Source organism: Schistocerca piceifrons, chromosome 5, assembly GCF_021461385.2.
Source record: "Schistocerca piceifrons isolate TAMUIC-IGC-003096 chromosome 5, iqSchPice1.1, whole genome shotgun sequence".
In the NCBI taxonomy this organism is placed as follows: Eukaryota; Metazoa; Arthropoda; class Insecta; order Orthoptera; family Acrididae; genus Schistocerca; species Schistocerca piceifrons.
The window spans coordinates 68848897-68858066 of NC_060142.1; positions in this window are offsets into that span (position 1 = coordinate 68848897).

Below are 9170 nucleotides of genomic sequence, written 5' to 3' on the forward strand. Positions count from 1 at the left end.
AGCGGTATCAGGACAAGCGGCGAGGGCACTGCGAAATTCCGACTCACTGAGTGGAACATTGTAAGATTCAGGATAGTGGGTGCGAAAAGAAAGACTCCGACGTTCCATCTGCTCTTCAATGGAGCGGAAGGCCAGTGGGTAATTGGAAGAAGCGGAACTCAGAGCAAAATGCTCTGCCAAGCTGTTGGCAATTTCGTTGGAGTCTGTACAAACTGCTCCATTCAGTGAGAGCGCAGGGACGCTGACAGGGGTCCGATAGCCGTACAGGCGTCGGAACTTGGCCCAGACCCGCGATGGAGAGACATGGAGGGCAATGATGGACACATACCGCTCCCAGCACTCCTGCTTGCTTTGGCGGATAAGGCGGCGGGCCCGCGCACGCAGACGTTTGAAGGTAATGAGGTGTTCAATGCAGGGATGTCGCTTGTGACGCTGGAGCGCCCGCCGGCGATCTTTAATCGCTTCAGCGATCTCAGGCGACCACCAAGGCACAGTCCGCCGCCGAGGGGACCCAGAAGAACGGGGAATGACAGATTCGGCGGCAGTAACGATGCCCGTGGTGATCGATTGAACCACCGCATCAATGCCATCATTAGAGAGAGGCTCAGTAGCGGCAATGGAGCAAAACAAGTCCCAGTCAGCCTGATTCATTGCCCACCTGCAAGGGCGCCCAGAAGACTGACGCTGTGGCAGTGACAGAAAGATCGGAAAGTGGTCACTACCACACTGGTCGTCATGCACTCTCCACTGGACAGATGGTAAGAGGCTAGGGCTGCAGATCGAAAGGTCAATGGCGGAGTACATGCCATGCACCACACTGAAGTGTGTGAAGGAACCATCATTTAACAGCGAAATATCGAGCTGTGCCAATAAATGCTCAATGGTGGCGCCTCGACCTGTCGCCACTGACTCACCCTACAAAGGGTTATGGGCGTTGAAGTCGCCCAGTAATAAGAAAGGTGGCGGCAATTGGGCTATCAGTGCAGCCAGGACATGCTGCGCGACATCACCATCTGGTGGAAGGTAAAGACTGCAGACGGTAACAGCCTGTGGCGTCCACACCCGAACAGCGACAGCCTCTAGAGCTGTTTGTAGAGGGATAGACTCGCTGTGAAGAGAGTTAAGGATATATATGCAGATGCCACCAGACACCCTTTCATAAGCTGCCCGGTTCTTATAATAACGCCGATAGCCACGGAGGGCGGGGGTTTGCAATGCAGAAGAAAGGGTGAAGGCTGATAAGCTGTCGGAGTTCAGCTAGATGGTGGAAGAAACCGCTGCAGTTCCATTGGAGGATGATATTGTCCATGGCTGAAAAAGGCGTGAAGGGACTGGGAAGGCAAATTACGCCGCTGGGTCACCTGCTGCCTCCAATGAGGCACCTCGGCAAGTGCTAACTATTGCGTCTGAGGGACTGGCGAGATCAAAGTCCTCAGCGGACGCAAGAATCTCCACCACATCCTCAGACGCAGAGCTTGTAGGTAGCGGTGGAGTAGGTGCCACCGCAGGTGCGTTGGTCTTACGGGTCTTCAGTGTCGTTTTGTTTCGCTGTTCCTTTGGTTGCCGTTGCTGAGAGGGCTTATTGGAGTCAGTCTCCGGGACCGAAGACGATCGCGAAGCTCAACGACCAGCGACCTGTGGCTTCTTCAGCCATGGTTGGTGTCTGCTGTGCCGCTGGTAGGAACCTGGGTAGGTAGTGACCCAAGGGATCCCTTCCGAGCGAGAGAAGCTCAAGAAGACTTACGCTTCTCCGGCTTAGAAGTGGGGACCTGTGTCCCTGGTGGTTTAGTGGGTGCTGCTCCCGAGGTAGATGGTGTGGGAGCAACAGCGAGAGAAGGGGCCCCATCGTCACGGGGGCAGGTGAGGTCCTCTGACTCTGAGAGCTGACTGTTTGTGGTGCAGTTAAAGGAGCTGGAGCAGGAGTGACAGTTGAGGCATAAGATGCCATCATGCGCACGGGATGTAGCCTCAGGGTAAGTCAGTCGGTCCAGGGTCTTAAATTCCATGATTTTGCGTTCTTTCTGTAAGATCCTGCAGTCTGGCGAGCAAGGTGAAGGAGGCTCTCCACGGTTGACACAGGTGGGTGGCGGAGCACATGGAGTATCGGGATGAGATGGGCGTCCACAATCTCGACATGTGAGGCTGGAAGTGCAGCGGGATGACATATGGCCGAACTTCCAGCACTTAAAGCACCACATTGGGGGACGGATATAGGGCTTGACGTCACAGCGGTAGACCATCACCTTGACCTTCTCCGGTAATGTATCACCCTTGAAGGCCAAGATGAAGGCACCGGTAGCAACCTGATTGTTCCTCGGACCCCGATGAACGCGCCGGACAAAATGAACACTTCTACGCTCTAAGTTGGCGCGCAGCTCGTCATCAGACTGCAAAAGTAAGTCCCTATGGAAAATAACACCCTGGACCATATTTAAACTCTTATGTGGTGTGATGGTAACGTTAACATCCCCCAACTTGTCACAAGCAAGTAACCTGCGTGACTGGGCGGAGGAAGCCGTTTTTATCAAAATTGACCCAGAGCGCATTTTGGACAAGCCATCCACCTCCCCAAACTTGTCCTCTAAATGCTCTACAAAGAACTGAGGCTTCACGGATACGAAGGATTCCCCATCAGCTCTGGTACAGACGAGATACCTGGGCGAATACGTGTCACTGTCATTCATTGCCTTTCGTTCCTCCCACAGTGTGGCCAGGGAGGGGAATGATTTGGGGTCATAAACGTTACCTTTAAAAGAGCCCTCGAACGCTTAGAGACTGCTGGCGACTGGCCACCAGCGAGAGACGATGTACCACGCTTCATTGCGGATCATCCGCCCTGATGCCACCTACTCCGACCAAGGGCCCTCCCCACGGGCGCCACCCAGCCACAGCAAAGGCCACCTGGCAGGAAGGCCATTGCCGGGAGTCCCGATACCCCAGGGAGATGGGCATCTACTCCGTGGCATACGTGGGGAGTTAACGGCGCAGGCATCAGTAGAGCGATCGCTGTGTTGCCAGGGGGCGACAACCAACAGGATACATGGCGGCCCCACCACAACGGACTGGCTACCGTGCTGGATGTTAGGTAACATGTGGTCCATGGTCGCCGTCAGTGCAGAAAGAGGCACTGCACAGTGCAAGGTGTAATCTGCACGCAGGAACGTAGTCATGCCCAAGAGATGGAGAGCGGGCAGGACTGCAATTCAACGGCGAATAAGCTGGCGAAAGGTCTGACCGCAAGATGGACACAATGCACCAAGTAAGGCGCCCTTCCCCAATCGGCTCGCTCTTCGGAAAATTTTGAGAGATGGAGGTCAAACCCAACAGGGGACCATCACATAAGGCCGAAAAGTTTGAGACTCCTTTTAGTCGCCTCTTACGACAGGCAGGAATACCGCGGGCCTATTCTAACCCCCGACCCGCAGGGGGTGCCAAGCTACGACACTATGAGGTGGTGCTGCTACCAGAAGCACTATACGCAGCCGAGACCGCAGTGGCACAAAGACAGGCACGAGTCAAACAGGTACAGAAGACGGAACGGAAAATACTCAGGAAAATATACTAGGCGACGCAAAAAGACGGTATATGGATAAAGAGGCCAGCTGTAGAACTATACGAACACACAAATAACATTACAAATCAGGTAACGAATACTACGGTTTTACAGATACCTCATCAGAATGGCACCACATAGGATAACGAGACAGATCTTGGACTGGGTTAGCACTAGGAAAAACAACAAATGGGTGAGTGAAGTAAGAAATGACATGGAACAACTCAACATCACACCGGAAACAATACAAAACAAAACACTCCTTAGAAACCTGATAAGAAGAAAGAAACAGCAAGATACACCACACAACAAACGAACACAATTGACCGAACAGAGACGACAAGAACACAGCCAGAGGATGAAGGAACACTGGGCGAACGGGAACAAAAAGAGGCCGAAGAGAACACAGAACCTAAAGTGGACCGAAGAACGGAAGCAGAAACATAGCACACGAGTGAGGGAAGTTTGGCCAGAACATAAAGAGAAGACAACAGTGCAATGGACATGAAGTTTAATTTAAATGCACTCTTCAAGGGCATAACACAAATAATAATGTGCCGAATACTTTGAGAGATAGTAGTACTCATTGAAACAAGGAAAATAAGCCCAATAAACTAGGGTCCAGAAATGCATATATTCTGTGGTGATTCTAATATACATGTGTCCAGAAATGCACACTTTCTGCAAAAAATATGTGTTCCATGGAGGTGTGCAATATGGTGTCCATTCATGACAATGCACCTCTATACCCTCTGGCGTAAGAAGTGAAGTACACTTCGAAGAACACCCAGTTGTTGTATCTCCTTGCACGCATTGGAGACACCATCCTGTAGTATTTCCACAGTGTTGATTGGCGTGGTTCCTTCAAGTGTCCCCATAACCAACAGTCTAGGGGACTGAAGTCTGGGGAACTAGCAGGCCACAGTGTGTTCCTAACTCCCTGCCCCTCCCACCCCCCCCCCTCCTTTATCAATCAGGAAGTCCTGAAATACCTGAGTTAGATATTCACGTACATTGTGACAAAAGTGTGCTAGGGCGCCATATTACGTGAGTAAACCACATTTGTACTCTTTGCTGCAATGGCACAGCCTCCAGCCTCCAGCAATGAAAATGTCAGTCCAGATAATGCACCCCAGTTAACCTTTGTGATCGCGTGTATCGCCCTATTAATTTATCGTCAATTACGCCTGCCCAAAGTTCATTGAAAGTCGGTGTTGATGCCCTCTTTCCTGAATTGCTTGGGGCTTTACACCTGCCCACACCTTCTGATTACGGAAATTCACAACACCATCTCTTGTGAAAAAGTAAGTAAAATGTTGGATGTGCACAGTGGATCTGCGGCACACTTCTGCAACAGCCATTGACAGAACCGCCATCTGCCACGACAATCCTGTGGCATTAGGCCCTGAACGCCCTGTAGATGATACGGTTACAGTAATTGCTCATGAAGTACCCCACAGGTAGGAGACACGTGTTCTGTTGCTGCTACTGGTCACACAATGGTCGCATGGGTTTCTTCCACTGAACGTAGCATGTGGTCATCCATGTCAGGCGTGTGGACTGTGCTGGGTCTTCCACTGTCAGTCTTCCGAGGTGCAAGGGTACCTGCGTCGCTCAGGCGCTGGAGAAGTCTACCGAACAGCTTATAAGAGGGCACTCTGCGCTGTGGATACTTTTCAGCTTAGAGGGAACAGGCCCCCAGACTACGTCCATTTGCTAAACCATAGCAGAATATCATATCCTCCCTTTCGCTTGTCGAGTAATAAGCTTCCATTGCCAACAGTGGTGGAAGAGAGAAAATGTAATTGTAATACTCCAAATGTACTTAAAACAGCTGAATAACAGTACACACACACACACACGCACACAAGTGAATCCGCGTTTGGCAGAAGGTAAAACAAAAATAAAAATGGCATTACAATACCTGGTTGCTCGCAGAGTAATAGTTACAGGATGGTTTGGACCCTTTTCTTATGCGCCTACAAGCAATAGGATGATTCACGTTTCAGACATTCATGTAAGCCAGTGTATTTTCTTGTGGAACTATTTTATTACAGCTGCTCTAAAGCACATAATTTGTCAAGCGTTGGTTAAGTAACTTAATTTTCAAAGATCTTGAAGGCCGAAGAAGAATGTTACACTGGCCCAGGAAATAAGCGCAACACCTGACACATGTTATGTAGTTGTTTTGATTTCGAGACTGAAAATGTTTCTTAAGTTATAATTATTGTCCATTTATGTATCAAGGCTGACTGAAACCTTGTGTATGATGGAGCAGGGGTGAATCACTGTGGCAGAGACCAGTGTAAAATCCAAGGAAATGTTACAAGATTAGGGACGTTAGTCGTTCAGACCTAAGAAATGGTAGAAGTGAGTAAATAAAGCAAAGCCCTTTAACCACTTTGTAATTGTCTATCTGAAGGCAGAGATGTAGCAACGATCGACATGAATCATATTACACTCAGCAATGTTCACCTATGCATGTATCACACATGCTTTACGTGAATGAGTGACCCCTGAGCTGAATGAGATCAAGTTAGTATCTTTTATATGTGTGGTCTAGGTTGACAGTCACCCTCAACACTAATGCAGTCTTTGTGAGTTCTGAATACCATTTGATGATTTTCTCTGTTCCATGTCACACTGTGTCATTTTGAAGAGAGACACTACACATGTTGGGCGGTGAGAAAGTATGAGTCACTCCCCCATATTTTCCATATTCTCCATATTCAAGGGTATGATATATTGTACAGGGATTTACATGCACCATACATTATTGCTCTGCAGCCGTTTGAACCAAGACCATCACCTGAGACACCGCTGCATATTGAGGAAAGGGGTATTACAAAAAATGGTTCAAATGGCTCTGAGCACTATGGGACTTGAGTTCTAATGTCATCAGTCCCCTAAAACTTGGAACAACTTAAACCTAACTAACCTAAGGACATCACAAACATCCATGCCCGAAGCACGATTCGAACCTGTGACCGTAGCGGTCGCGCGGTTCCAGACTGTAGTGCGTAGAACCGCTCGGCCACCCCGGCCGGCGAAGGGGTATTACACTGCTACTCCAGCTTGTTAGGACAAACAAGATCACATCTCTCCGCTTGTTCTAAGCTGCACCAAGGTATTATAACTTCTGTGTAGAGTAAATCCATCAACTGTTCAGTGTCAGATTATTCCAGACTGCATTATCAATAACATGGATATTATCTTGAGCCAGAGTAAATAGTTCAATAAGACAGACCCTAGTCTTTGCCAGTCAGGTGTGTTAACTGTTCGTTGCACATTAGTGCTGCCATCAGACCTTTTTTTTATTTTTGTCATCACGCTTAACGTGCATTATTTTCCAATTTTTATCAATAGATGTGCATCATAAATTTTATGAAACTTCAATGCATTGTTGATATCTTAATCACCAATCTACAATTGACAAAAATAATGGCACAGTCACCATTTCATTAATACTATTTCAGTATTTAGCTTCATTTAGATTCTGGTAACTGTGATAACCTCTAATGCATGCTATCAACAATGAACAAAGATGAAGGGCAAAATCAGTTTCGCAGTCGCATGTGGCAGGTAGTCAAGTGGAAGATTTACTAGTTAAAGTGATCGCTGTCAGAAAGATAACTCAGTCACCTGCCGCCTTCCAAAACATACAGCAACTCGATTGTAATCTTGCAGGGTACATATACACTGATAAGACAGAAGTGTATGACCACTGCCCACTGTGGCGTTGGATTTTGCCTCATGACGTTTCGGAAACGTGACACTGTAAGGAAAGTAGGTGAGTGGATCAAAGACAGGCGGCGAATCATTCCAGCTACGATACAGGCAGCAAATGGGGAAATACACTGACATAAGGGACTTTGACAAAGGGAAGATTATTGTTACCCAGAGCCCGTGAAGAAGTACTCCGAAAACTGAGAATCTGGTCGAATGTTTACGTGCTCCTGTCGTGGGTTTCTACAGAAAGTGGTAGAAGAGCAGTGAATCTACCATTGGTCGCTAAATGGTTGGACATCTATGACTCTTCAGAGGAGGTGGGGTTCGAATGCTTGTTTACTCTGTAAATCAGGGTAGATAGCGGTTTGTGGCACCTATAGCGAAATTCCACAAAGTCGGCGGACTGCAGGTGTTTCAGAGCGTACTGTCATTGTACATTGTTGGACATAGGCCTCCACTGCAGACGACCCTTATGTATTCACATATTGTACTGAATACATCGTTATGTACTACTGCAGTGGGCACAGGATCATCGATGTTGGAACATGGATCAATGGAAATGTGTCGCCTCGTTGGACGAATCACGTTTTTGCTTCTCCAGTTTGACGGCCATTCCACAGACGCCATCGTCTACGCGAAAGATGTACCCCAACACGCACACAGACTGCTGTAAGCAATGTTATCCTATCAGAGACATTCCCTGTCCCATTTATGCGATCTGCGGTAGTGATCGAAGAAAAGCTGATAGCTGCTGACCAACTGTACCCCTTCACGCTTGATGACTTCCCCGACGGAGATGTCACCTTTCAGCAGAATAATTGTCCGTGTCTCATAGCCAGTGGTTTGAAGACCGCGATAGTGATAGTTGATGTCTTGGCCACCAAATTCGCCTAATGTGAAACCGACGGAACCCATCTGGATTGTTACAGGGCGCTCTCAACGCGTACGCAAATCAGCGGCCAGTTATTAACGGGAATTACGTGACTTGTGGGTAAACATGTGGTGCCACATACCTCAAAAATCTACCAGTGACCTGTAGAATCGATGATAGGCAGAAACGGTTATGTACTGCGCTACCAAGATGGCCCAACAAGCTATTAAGAAGGTGGTCAAATGTTTTAGCTCGTCTGTGTAAACTGTAGAAGGTTCTTACTCTATCCATCTCCAAACTTCACTGGCCAGCAGCTATGGTCAACTGGATTCCTGAGGCGCAGGCCAGCACATCAGCAAGCATTTCCACTGTGACAGTCGATTTCACGATTCACTGTAGCTTCTCAGAGTCCCCTTTTCCTTAATCACTTCTGCCAATCCGATGGACAGTCTTGAAAAAAAGTAACATTTAGTGATCGACGACTTCAATTGCTTTCTATCCATCTGTAAGGGATGTTATCCTGGATGGATGGCATATGCTGGCGTGTGGTTGTATACCTCGTGAAGTCCCCGTTGGCATTCTGGGAAAATCTGCTGTAGGGTCCAGTATGCAACCAGATCGACTTACTCCTCAGTGTCACGTTGGGACCCATCGTCCTTCATGCCTGACGATCATTACCTGCTGCATCCTCGCAGAGTGCGCAGCCTCACAGAATATGCTTCGGTGTGCCCACACTGCTGTAACCGTAACTAACATTCATCTGTCTTTTGAGTTTTTATGGTGAATAGTGAGTACCACGAGTGATCCATACACCTCAAAAGACTTCTCCACCAGTTACCCAAAATGAGGGGGCGTCTACCTCTGTTTCTAGAAGTGCACATGGCATAGTAGTAAACTACAGTTAAGATGGTGCCACCACCTGCACCGTCGTCTACTCCTTCGTCATCTCTATACTGGCGCCAATTTCGTATAGCAGACAATGCAAACCTGCCTCCAAGCAAGCCGGGACCTACAATG